A 12,517-nucleotide genomic window follows, 5' to 3' on the forward strand; every position below is an offset into this window, starting at 1 on the left:
TACCCCCAGGGGAGTCTGGCAAGGACCCTTTTCTGTGTTCCTTTTTTGTCAGATGGGAGAACAACAGAAGCTATGGCCTCTACCCAACTGAATTTCCTAAGCTCTGACCAGCAGCAAGGGACTCAAGCTAGCCAGCAATAACTCCTAAACCAGATGCCCATGATAAACCTCTTAGGCCTTTTAGGGCTTAGCATTTCCACTGATGGGCTGTGTAACAGGCAAATTTTTGCTGCTCTCTGATCTGTGCCTTTCACATCTGTAACATGTGGGCTTTGGATTCTCTGCTCTGTAAGGATTTTTTTAAATAAGACATTCCACAACTCTATGAAACTTGAACAGGTTTACTTCCTGGCCCTGTTCCTTGGGATCCTTAGCCTTGGGTGTTCTCTACTTCACCTCTGTCTAGAAAGAAAGCTCTGTTCTTATATATCATCCTCTGTCTACATAGAATCAGGCCTCCCAGCTCTGGCTAGAAGGATGTGGAGGGAGGAGGGGAAGGTCCATCCCATGAAGAAAGAACAGGTGCTCTCCATGAAATGACAATAAAAGGGAAAAATTGATAGGCTATAGAAATACTCTTGTTTGCTACTGACCATACCTTAGGTCCCATTTAAGGTTTAGGGGGAAGGAGGAGGAATGGGAGCCAGAACAAGGGGTGCAAAACAGTTCTGAGGATGAACTCCTGTCATAGTGACTCTGAGATTTGGGGGAAAATCTGGGGAACAGACTTTTTAAGTGGTCTTTATCCTTTTATACAGTATCTACAGGATACTCTAGGCTCCACAAAGCTGCAAAGACAAGTTCTTGCCATAAGGTTAGTGCTGACTTCAGGTAAAAGCAGCCAAATATTTTCAGCATTGCAAAGGTCTTGTCATCCATTATTTTACCAGATTCCTGTTATTAGCATTCCTGATAAATTAAAATAACAATTACAACCCCCCATAGCTTAAAGTGGAAGAACTGAGGCTCAGGAAAGAGAAGTAATTTTCTCAAGTTCTGGAACAGAGGCTGGGCTTTAGATTCACCTTCCAATTCACCATACTGCTCATAGGCCCCAATCCGGCCAACCCCATCTCTTCCTTTTAGTCTTCTTCATTCACCAATGTGTCACCACTATCTAAGGCCTCAAGCCACAAGACTTTATAGGTGAGAGGTTCTCGAGCGCAGTAAGAACATCACTGAATTTAGAATGTGCAAGCTGGAAAGTTGCCTAGAGACCATCTAGCCAGGTATTTTTATAAACTCTTCAACACGTCTAAAGGGATTCATCATATTTCCAGCAGTGACAGGAGGGAATTGGTGGGACCAGAGAGTACAGGGTCAATGATTCTCATCAGAATCACATGACGAAGTAGAGAAAAACAGTGCAGTTGCATGCTAGGTGGAATTGACAGAATTTGGATTCTGGAGTCAGTATGTAAAAGAAAAAATGAGATTGGTCAAAATCCCCCTTAAAAATCCTTTAAGTCACCAAGAACTTGGTGGGCACTTTAAAGCTCAAATTGCAGGATTTTTGCTTGTTTGTTTCACTGTATATTTTGGCTGTGGCCTCTCTTCCCTTCTGCTGTCAGTGAAAACCAGTTTAAACTGGGGACAGCGTGACAGAGGAAATAAAGCACCTTCTTCCTTTGCCAAACAACATACAACTAAATGCCCATACGTCCAATGCAACACCACTGTATGAAGGGAAACTGCTCCCCATATTCTACTTCTACATATACTGGCCCTGACCACAGCCTTCCCTGGGATTGCCCCAACTAGAATAAACCCCAATATTGTGCACATGCCCTTCACTTCTACTCTCACTTCCCTTGTCACTTACCACAATCAACCACATATGCAGCTTATTGAGCCTGTGCTTGGTCCTGGCCCAAGATTTCATGAAATTTGTATCTCGCCCTGGCTGGGTAGCTCAGTAGATTGGAGAGTCGTCCCATACACCAAATAGTTGTGGCTTTGATTCTTGGTTAGGGAACACACATAGGTTGTGGGTTTGATCCCTGGTTGAGGGGTATGTACAGGAGGCAAACGATCAGATACTTCTCTCACATCGATAACCTCTGTCTCTTGCTCTCTCTCTCTCGCTCTCTCTCTCACCCTTCCTCTCTCTAAATATGTTCTTGGGTAAGAATTTTTTTAATTGCATCTCACAATAACTCTGTAGGGTAGCCAGATCATGACTCATTATCCCATTTTAAAAAGGAAAAGACCGCCCTGGCCGGTTGCTCAGTGGTTAGAGAGTCAGCCTGTGGTCCAGAGAGACCCGGGTTCTGTTTCCACTAAGGGCACCTACCTCGGTTGCAGTTTGTCCCCGGCCCTGGTTGGTCATGTGGGTGCCAGCCACTCGATGTGTCCCTTTCACATCGATGTTTCTCTCTCTTTCTCTTCCTCTCTCTCCCTCCCACTCTACCTGAACAAAAAATGAAAAAATGTCCTCGGGAGAGGATTAAAAAAAAAAGAAAAAAAAGGAAAAGACTGAAGCCAAAGTCACAAAGTGCTAGTGGCAGAGCTGTTCTGGATTTCAGTGGTTTTTACTATACCATTCTCTTTCTGGACATGTGGAAGAAGAATAATAGCTGCAATTTATGGAGCACTTATTCTTTGTCAACCTGTGTGCTAAGCAATTTACATTTCTTAACTGAATTGAGAAGATGTTTGGTGATATATGCAGAACGAATTGGAGGGAAGGTTGGGGAGAGGACATCAGATAAAAAGCAATTGAAATTGGTTACATGGAATAAGAGCACATACTCAGAAACTGATGGTGACAATGGAAAGGAAAAGAGAAGTGGGAGAGAAATACATGAGTTTTTATTGAGAAAAAAAGAAATATGTGTATTTTCTAAAGAAAGGTGCTGTCTAGATTGCTATCCAACATCAGTGAAGCTAATTCCTGAAAGAATCCCAGCCTAGTGTAGACACACTTCAGTCACCATAGTCTTATCTACTCCTTTCCAGAGATAAAACTTCTCTCAAATATGGGTATTCATTGGTACTTTAAATGCATGTCACTCCCTCCACGTGCTGGCAATTAATCCTGCTCCACAGTCCCCCAAATGCCATCAGCTTTCACCTCTGCATTGGATGTTTCTGAGGAAAGTAAAAGGTTGACAGGATCTCATGCAGGATTCTGGGTCTTAATAATCAAAGTGAGTAGGTTCACTATTGTGTCCAGCTCCATTATATTTTTCCAAATAAAAAGATCTACCTACATCTCAAATTCAACATGATGTGTTCTTGTTTCTATAGGTAGTCTCTCTATTCTCCTATCCCAAAGACTTTAAGTTTTGAAATCATCCTGGAATTCTCTCTCCCGTTGCCATGCCCTACATCAAGTCAATCACAAAGTCCTGTCAATTTTCCTGCTGCAGCAGAGATGACATCAGTGTGTGTCTTTTTATCTGTACTACCCAAATTAAAGCTCTTATTAACAGTGATATGGATTATTGTAATAACTGTTCCTCCTGCCTCCTCTCTCTTACTCCTCTGATATATCCTGTACCAAACGCCCACCTCCTTAATAAGCCCTTTTCATAGCCTGTACACTGGACTTGTCATAAAGACACAGAGAAAACAACAACTTTGCCCTCAATAACCCCATCATCTAGTTAAGGAATACAAGTAAAAAATTAATGAAAAAATACACTCTGACAAGTGGTAAGTAATAAGCAATGAAAGGTTGTAGAAACATAAAAAGGGAATAAATGTAGTATTTTGTTGTAGTTATTGAGGAAATAATTTGAAAGGAAAGCTTCACAGAGTAGGTAACACTTGAGTAAGATCCTAAAGGTTAAATAGTTGACCTGGTGGAGAAGGGGGAGAAAAAGCATTGTATACAGAGGCAAGGGTATGTGTGATAATATGAGGTGGTAAGACCAGGCCTTTTGAGCAGCCTAAGTGGTCTATATACAGAGTCATAGTCAGTAAGGCAGAGGATAGGGTTCAACCAGAGGAGGCAGGAATCAAAACCCCTCTTGGAGGAAGTGGGAACGGGGAGAAGACTACACAACTACCTCAGACAGAATTCTGGCTCAGGGGGCTGTCCAAATGTGGACTTGTTTCCTGGCAACAGGAGAAAGCCAAAAAATGTGTCCAGGTGGGTCTGCCAGAGCAGGACTGTCATTCCACAGCCAGTTCTTTCTGACCCTATTTAAATATTGTGCCTTGCTCTTTTTCCCAGGGGCACAGTCAGGATTGGCTCCAGTCATCTTTCTGCCAAGCTGAACCATTAGCTAGCCCTGCTTGCCTTTCTATCAGCATCTCCAGAACCTCTTTATCCCTATGGAGTACTTCTCCGTATCTGTCTGTGCTTTTCCTGAGGGAACATCTGGCCCTTAACACATTTTTCTCCAGGCCTTATCAGCATTTGGCAGGGTATAGAACTGGAGCACTCTGAATTCTTTGCTTTTGCTCTCTCATCCCAAAGTACTCTCCGTCAGCTGAACTGCTCAGACTTCGCTGGCTCATAGTCTTCAGTAAGTGTGTGTGTGCTGTGATATTTCCATTAACTGCTTCAGAACAGGGGATGTCTGTGCTTTGGCCACTTGTGGACTCCCCATAGCAATCAGTGCCAAATCTTGAAGCTTGGAAAGATCCGGTGATATTTGTCAGTGAATGAGAATGGCACTAAACTCTAAATCCAAATCATTGTTTCCTGCCCTTCCCCATCTCCTTGGATCATAATTCCTGTCACTGCAAATTGGCCAAAAATCTCCCCAAACTTGCCAACCTATGCCCTTATCTTTCCGTCATCCCCTCCCTCAGCCACCACTCTTTTCACGATCGCTTATCTAGAAGTCTTTTCTCGCCTTGGCCTCTCCTCTTCTCAGGATCCCTAGCCCCTGTCTGTCTTCTCTGGAGCGCCCTGACCCAAGCCTTTCTCAGTCTCTACAGTGGCTCCAACCCCGCGTCTCTCTTTCCTGGCTGCCTCCCTAATCCTTACTTTGAAGCCCAGTTCTGTAGAGCTTTTGCTGCAGCCCCCACCCCCACCACACCCAGGTTACTGAGCAGTTGGATCTACAGCCAACTCTTCCCCTCCCCTTCCCAGTTCTCCTATAGCTCCTCCCAGGGCAGTCTTAGGGCGAGAGGCTCTCTCTAAACCAACCCCATCCAATCCATTCCAGTCAGGTCCCACCCATCCTGGTGACTAACGCCCTTATTTAGCAAGCAAGGAGGAGCCTAGTTAGGTGGCTGGCGAGCAGGCTACCAGGAGGTTCGAAACCCTCCAGCACAGTCAGCTGGAAGACCACACAGCCTCTGCTCACTGGGCTGCTCCAAGCCCTTCGAACCAGAGGGGCCGTGCTCTATCCCTGTGAGAGCTCGCTCGCGCGCGCTCTTTCTCTCTTCTCTCTGTCTCTGTCTCTCTCCTTCTCTCTCTCTCTCTCTCTCTCTCTCTCTCTCTCTCTCTCTCTCCCTTTCTCTCTCCCTCTCTTCCACTCTCCCCTTCCCTCCATCCTCATTCCCCAGCCCTCTGTGCGCCCCTACGTCGGGGGGCAGTAGGGAGGGGGGCGGAGTATTGCCAAGAACAGCTTCACTACTGTGGCAGCCCCTTCACCGCTGCCCGCCCCCTCCGCTGCCCTACCAGTGATGGGCTTTTCACAAGCTAGGACTGCAATCCCAGGGCCCACGCCTCCTCCATCCCTCAGGGGAGGGCAGTGAAGGACAAGCCCCACCACTGGCCACCCACGTGCTAGATCCAGCCAGTCTTGGTCGGCCCTTTGTCCTCCGCGCCTGGGCACCCGCAATGAGGATCAGAGCAAGGAAGGTAAGTAGTTGGGGCAGCAGGGAAGGAACAAGTGGCCAGCTGTGTTCTAAGGGTGGCCAGGCTGTCCACCACAGGATGCATGCGGAGGGGTGGTGCTGTTAGGGGCTCATGGCTGAGGGAGGGGGCTCCCCAACGCCCGCTGACTCCACCTCTGGCGGCTTTGACTCCTCGCCAAAGCCCTGCTCTCCCACCCCAAACTTGGAAATATGGACATCAGCTCCACTTCCTTCTTCCCTGAGCTGCCAGGATTACTCTCAGTCAGATCCTTAGGAGCTAGAGTGCAAGGGAGCTTTTGCAGGGTTGGGTTCACAGCAGTCCAAGAAGTGCAGCATGAGCAGAAGCGAGCCTCTTCCCCACATTGCAGTTGCTGATTCCTCACCCCAACCCAGCGCTCAGAGAGTGTGGAGACGGCGCTGTTTTGTTCTAACTCCAGAAGCTTTTCTCCACTGAGCTGCAGTTTATCCGTCTGTTAAATGGAGCTAACAAAGTCCGCTTAGAGCGCTGCTGTGAGGATCCCAGGAGGTAATGTATGTGAGAGAGCATAACCCAGCTCTTGACACACAGTTTCCACTCCCTTTTACTCCTCTTTTCTCTTGACCCTTCAACTTTTGCATGACAGAAATCCAGCACATTTCATATGGGGTCAGACTTTGACCCCATAGGCACAAATCATGCTGAATTAGTTGCCTCAGGGACAGGGACTGGAGAGACAAGTGGAAATGCGCAGGGAATGTCCAGAAGAAAAAAGGAACCTGCCCGTGAGAGGACAGGTGACTAAAGCATTTCAAGGACAATTGTTGGGAAAGTAGGAGGACATGCCAGCAGGGAGGTAGAATCTGAGAAAGAGGTAGGGTCTCAGGGATTTGAACAGGGGGATCCCAGGAAAAAAATAGACCCTGAAAAAATGATGAAGCCTTGAGGAATCAGAGAAGATGCCAGGGTGTGGGGTGGGGAGATGTGGTGCCACAGATACATAGGGGACCAAGAAACTCCAGAAATCCAGAAGGATAAAATTGCAGAAAAGTGTTGGAGGCCAGGGGGAGATCACAGGAGAGAGACCGGTCTGCAGAAAATAGGTGGGGCCTCAGTGATGCCTGGGAGAGTCGGGAAGAAAAAGAACTGCAGGAAAGAGGTGGCATCAGGTGGAGAGAGATAAGGGTTCTTAAGAGAGAGAAAACCTGTTAAAAGAACAGTAGAAAAGGCATAGTGCCACGGATTTGGGGAAGAGAACATGAGAGAGAGGAAAGTCAAGAAACATAAGTGTAGGTGGTCCCCAGGAGAGTTAAGACTCCAGAAAAAATGATGAAGCCACAAGGAGACATGAAGGAGTGGCGGTCCAGATAAAATTAGGGCCCCAAAAGTGTTGGGACTGCTGGCCGGTTTGGCTCAGCGGTTGGAGCGTAGACCTGCAGACCAGAGTCCTGGGTTCAGTTCCCACTAGGAGCACGTACCAAAAAAAAGGGGGGGGGGCTGTAAATATAAAGGGGAAAGTGGATTCTAGGAATGAGATAGGATCTTCCAAAAGAGTGGCCTTTATACTGGAGAGACAACAGAAAGGGAAGTAGACCCAGGAATTTGAGTTACGGGTGCCAGAAGAAAGGACCAAAGTAAAAGGGTGGAATTACAGAGATGCAGGGAGGGGACACCAGAAAAGTGGTATAGCCCCAAGATGTGGTAATGCCCTGAGAAAAAGAAGACTCCCACAGCAGATACAGCTTCAAAGATGTAAGGTTAAGAGTCCCCAAGAGAGCCCTGGCCGGTTTGGTTCAGCGGTTAGAGCGTCGGCCTGAGGTCCAGAGAGACCCGGGTTCGGTTCCCGCGAAGGGCACGTACCTCGGTTGCAGATTGTCCCCGGCCCCTGGTTGGGTCGTGTGGGAGGCAGCCACTCGATGTATCCCTTTCACGTCGATGTTTCTCTCTCTCTCTCTCTCTCTCCCTCCCACTCTATCTGAACAAAAAATGGAAAAAAAATGTCCTCGGGTGAGGATTAAAAAAAAAAAAAAGAGTCCCCGAGAGAGAGATAAGGTGAAGCTCCCAGGGATATAGAGAACAAGTCCTAGGACAAAGTTTGGAATCTATAAAAGTGGAAGATGACGGCTAACCAATATGGGGTTTATTTTGAGGGTGATAGACACTCTAGGAGTGATTATTATGGAGGTAGTTACACAATTCTTTGACTATGCTAAAAATATTGAAGTGTACACTTTAAATGGGTTAATTTCATGGAATCTGAATGATATCAAAATTGAGATATTATATATGTATATATACATATGAGCATGTGTATGTGTATACATATAGAAAAAGAAAAGAAAGAAAGAAAGAAAGAAAGAAAGAAAGAAAGAAAGAAGAGAAAGAAAGAAAGAAGAGAAAGAAAGAAAGAAGAGAAAGAAGGGAGGGAGGAAAAGAAAGAAAGAAGGGAAGAAAGAAAGGAGGGAAGGAAGGAGGGAAGGAAGAAGGGAAGGAAAGAACTTGGGGACATGGGAAGGAGAGCTGCAGAAAGAATCTGGACTCACAAAATGGACGGCCTTACAGAGTGAGGAGACACAAGGAGGGATATAGAACCCTAGAAAAAATTGGACACAAAAAAGAGGTAACTGTAGTAATTTTGAGCAAGTTAGCTGCAGAAAGGACTGCAGAAAATGGGTGAAGTCACAATGTTGTAAGGGGGGAGCTCTAGGCAAAAACAAAACTGCCTAAAAGTAGGGTAGTCCCAAGCCTGCAAGGAGGAGACCCTAGGAGAGAGAATTTCCAATAACAGTGTCCACTTAATAAAAGTTCAAACCTGTGGAAAATTTTTACAAAAGTTTATTTGAGCCAAAATGATAACATTACCAGGAAGCAAGATCTTAAATCCTCCTGAGAATGACAGTTTGCAGTTTCTTTAATGCATTTGGAGTTTTTTGTTTTTGTTTTTAATTCTCACCTGAGGACATTTTTACATTTATCTTAAGATAGAGTGGGAAAGAGAGAGCAGGAAAGAGAGAGGGGGGAAGAGAGAGAAACATGGACACAAGGGAGACGCATCGACTGGTTGCCACCCACACGACCCCAACTGGGGCCAGGGACAAACTGCAACTGAGGTACGTGCCCTTAGCGGGAACTGAACCCAGGATTCTCTGGTCTGCAGGTCAACGCTCTAACCGCTAAGCCAAACCAGCCAGGGCTCTTTTATGCATTTGGAATTAAAGCAGGAATATAAGAAAGATCACAGGAAGGAGGTAGAAAGCAAGATGAGAATGGTATAACAGGATAGTTAACAAGATTATGTGCTCTCTTGAGCATCTGAAAAGGCATTTTAAAGGGGCATTAACCTAAGGTGCCCAGAAACAATGGACATGGCTTGTTAAGGCAAAGATAAACCTTTTAGTGAAGAAGTTATTTGCCTGGAGTGTGATTACCTACCATTACCTGCCCAGTTAGGGGTTTATAATCAGATTCCTTTCATTAGATTTATTACAACACCCCTTTTTCATCTTCAGTTGAAACCCAGGTAATTTGAGAATGATACACCAGTTGCGAGGATGAACCCCAGAAACTTGAGGACCGCGACTCTAAGGTTATAGGACTTCATAAAATACTTCAGCACTGGAGATTGCTTAAAAGTATTGTTTAAAAAAGGGGAGGAGGGGTAAACCACATAAAAGGCAGAGGGCTTAAGGAGATTAAGAGACTCAGAAAAAGAGGAGACACCTCATAAAAATTTGGGATACCAGGTACTTGGGGAAGAAAGCCATTTCATAAGAGAGATCCATACCCAGAACAAAAGGAGGCTCCCTAGGAGATCAAGAGAAAAGGGTCCCCAGGGACATAGGGATGGAGACATCCCAGGAGAACAATGTGGCTGTTGGAGAAGGAGCTTTCAGAGAAGAAATTTCACCCCAGGAGAGGTCTGAAACCCCAACCTGGCCTCCATTTTTTACCTTTTTTTGTGCCCCAGCAGCCTGGGTTGAGATGTTTGTGTTTAAGGGTGTGAGAGATAAGGGAATCCTCAAGAAGGGGATTGGGCTACGCCACCATCTCCAGCCTCACAGAATTACTTAAAACCTTCCCTGCCCCCACTTCCTCTCTTTCCTTACTTCAGACACACACCCTGGCCTTAGTCTTAAAGGATTTACAGACCACTATGTTTTGAGTGATATTTGAGCATAGGGGCCTTCTTTTTCCCCCCAGACTTCTGCCGTTTAGCCTGAGAGAATTTTTTAATCCCTTCTCATTTAAGGCTCTTTTTATTTCTGTTTTCACGATTTTGTTAATGTATCATTATCATCATTACAATCACTGTTTTCAGCACACTCTCTAAAATACAAACCTACTAAGAAAAGTGACATCGTGTAATAAGATAATGTTTAAAAAATGGCATATTATCTAGTTCTGTGTTGTACTCGGGTGTGCTGGAATAATTCACTTTTCCCATCTGGGTCTCAGTTTGTTCATCTGAAAGATTCTGTCATTCTGTGATTCTAGAAACCAGTTTCTTAGCAGCACATTTACTCATCCACCCCAGGGTGTAAATTAGAAGAAGCAAGACAACTGCTGGCACTCAGGGCAGCCTATTCCTCCTAGTAGAGTCCTAAGAGCTCCCCAGGTAGTCTCATTGTCTAATCACACTAGCAGTCCTAGCTGGGCCACCAGGGGCTCCTGGGAATCCAAGGTTTGGTGCAGGTGGAAGAAAATTCTGCTTTCTTATGGGGCTTGGTGGTCTGACAGTCACTGATGCCTACACCCTGTATTAAGTCAGTGAGTGAGACAAGTGACTGTTGGATTGCTTATGCCTGCTGATCACCGCTCAGAAGAAATATCACGTGTCTGAGAGGCAGACTCTGGGGGTTCTTGGGCACCCTGTTATCTTCAATCCTGAGCTCATAGCCAAGTGCTATGAGGTAGGGCACCAAGAGAATCCCAAGGATCTTCAATCAGTATTCCAAGCAAAAGTCTCTGAAGGATTACACTGCTCTACAGAGTGCAATGACCTCTCAGTTGCTCCCATCCCACAGGAATCCTACGTTCCTTAACTGATCAACTCGGCCATAATTGTTTCCACAGGACACTGGGTAAATTCCGTCTCCCCTTGTTCTTTCGCTGCCTTAGCCAGAATCTCTGCAGTTAGGGGTAGCAGGCAAGGAGTAGGAGGCCATGTCGGGGACTACATTGCTGTTGCTGACACAAACCCAGGGAGAGAGACCCAGAACTACGGTTTGTTGGTGTATTTTATTGGGGACCTAAAAGTCTAGGAATTATGTGGGTAACATTTTAAAACTAGCACTGCTGTTTAGTTTATGGTAGGTACCTTGTATAAATTATGGACATTCTTAGCTTGACTACTCCCTAGGCACACTTTTATGCCACTAATAACAAAGCGCTCACACATTACCCCATGAACATGCCCCCTATGGCTTCTCAGCTCCAACCAAGGCCAAACAGAGTAGACCCCCTGTGTCTCTGGTATCTTTCTCCTTCCCATGCCCTTAGCTGAATTGAAAGGTGCTTGCTCTACCCAAAATTTCATGGTGATGGGAGTAAACCATTCCTCTCCCAGTCTTTCCCTCACAAGGAAAACACCACTGGGGTAAAGTAGAGCCTACCCAGCCTTCCTAACTAAGGAAAATAATTAATATTTAGTCCTCAACTTTCCCCTACCCACCCTACATTTAGTTAGGGTGAGTCAAAACATAATACCTTCATGGATGTCAAGGCTGGAAAGTAACTAGACTGTCATTCTCATTTTACACGTGGGAAATTGAGACTCAGAAAGAAGATATTTTCTCAGTTACACTGTTAGTGTCAGAGTAGGGTGTATAACCAGTATTGCCATTTCCTTTCTTCTCAGCACCACCCCTCCCACCCACCTCTCCACACAACTCTCAGGTCTCTACAGTGTAGGACCAATTCATTCCAGGTGCATTACCCATGAAAAGAGGACCTCAGGACAAGGTTATCCTTAACCAAAGTAATAAACCTACCAGATACTGTCCAGGGTATCTGGTATCTGGTATCAATAATAGGCTAAGAGAGATTGGAGTTGGGGGAGTGAAGTGGAGCAGAGTGGGAGGGGGCCCAAGGGAAAAAAAAAACATGGACCATGTCTTCATTATGACTAAGATTTATAAATCCCTTTCAGCTGGTGTATGACCCTCCCTTTCACAGGCAATAAATTCTGTATCACCCCTCCCTGCAAAGCCCTCCTCCTGAAACCAGCCCTAAGACAGCTACCTCAGATAGGAGTGAAATGATAAAAGGCCAAGGTAAACACTCATGCTATTTTATGCATCACTTACCACTAAGAGCCCCAGACCATCCTTGGTTATCTGCAGCTTTTATTATGGGAGCTGGGGTTTTCAACCAGTTTCTATTTTATCACTTTCCTTGGCCACTGGACTGAATTTTCTTCCTGGAAAACAGTTCCTTTTTCTCTAGGGTTATGGTACTGAGCTGCCCACATAGCCTTCCTCATAAGGCTTAGGGCTTGACAAAGATATAAGCAATAAAGCTATGAAATTTCTGGGGGTTGTTTATTTTTTTAGGGGAAGTGGAGTTGTATGTGCATAGGGGATCTATTTATAGATACTGATTTTTCAGAATCACCTCTAGTCCCTGAGTTCTGGTCCATTGTGCATGTTGTCTTGGCAATCCTTTATCCTGGGGACAGCAATAAAGAAGCAAATACTTACTTTTATTGCTATAGTGTGACTTCCACATAAATTATGCAAAAAAGTTGGCAATGTGTGTTCATGGATATGAGTGTGGTAAGTT

Source organism: Molossus molossus, unplaced genomic scaffold (genome assembly GCF_014108415.1).
Source record: "Molossus molossus isolate mMolMol1 unplaced genomic scaffold, mMolMol1.p scaffold_m16_p_2, whole genome shotgun sequence".
Taxonomy (NCBI): Eukaryota; Metazoa; Chordata; class Mammalia; order Chiroptera; family Molossidae; genus Molossus; species Molossus molossus.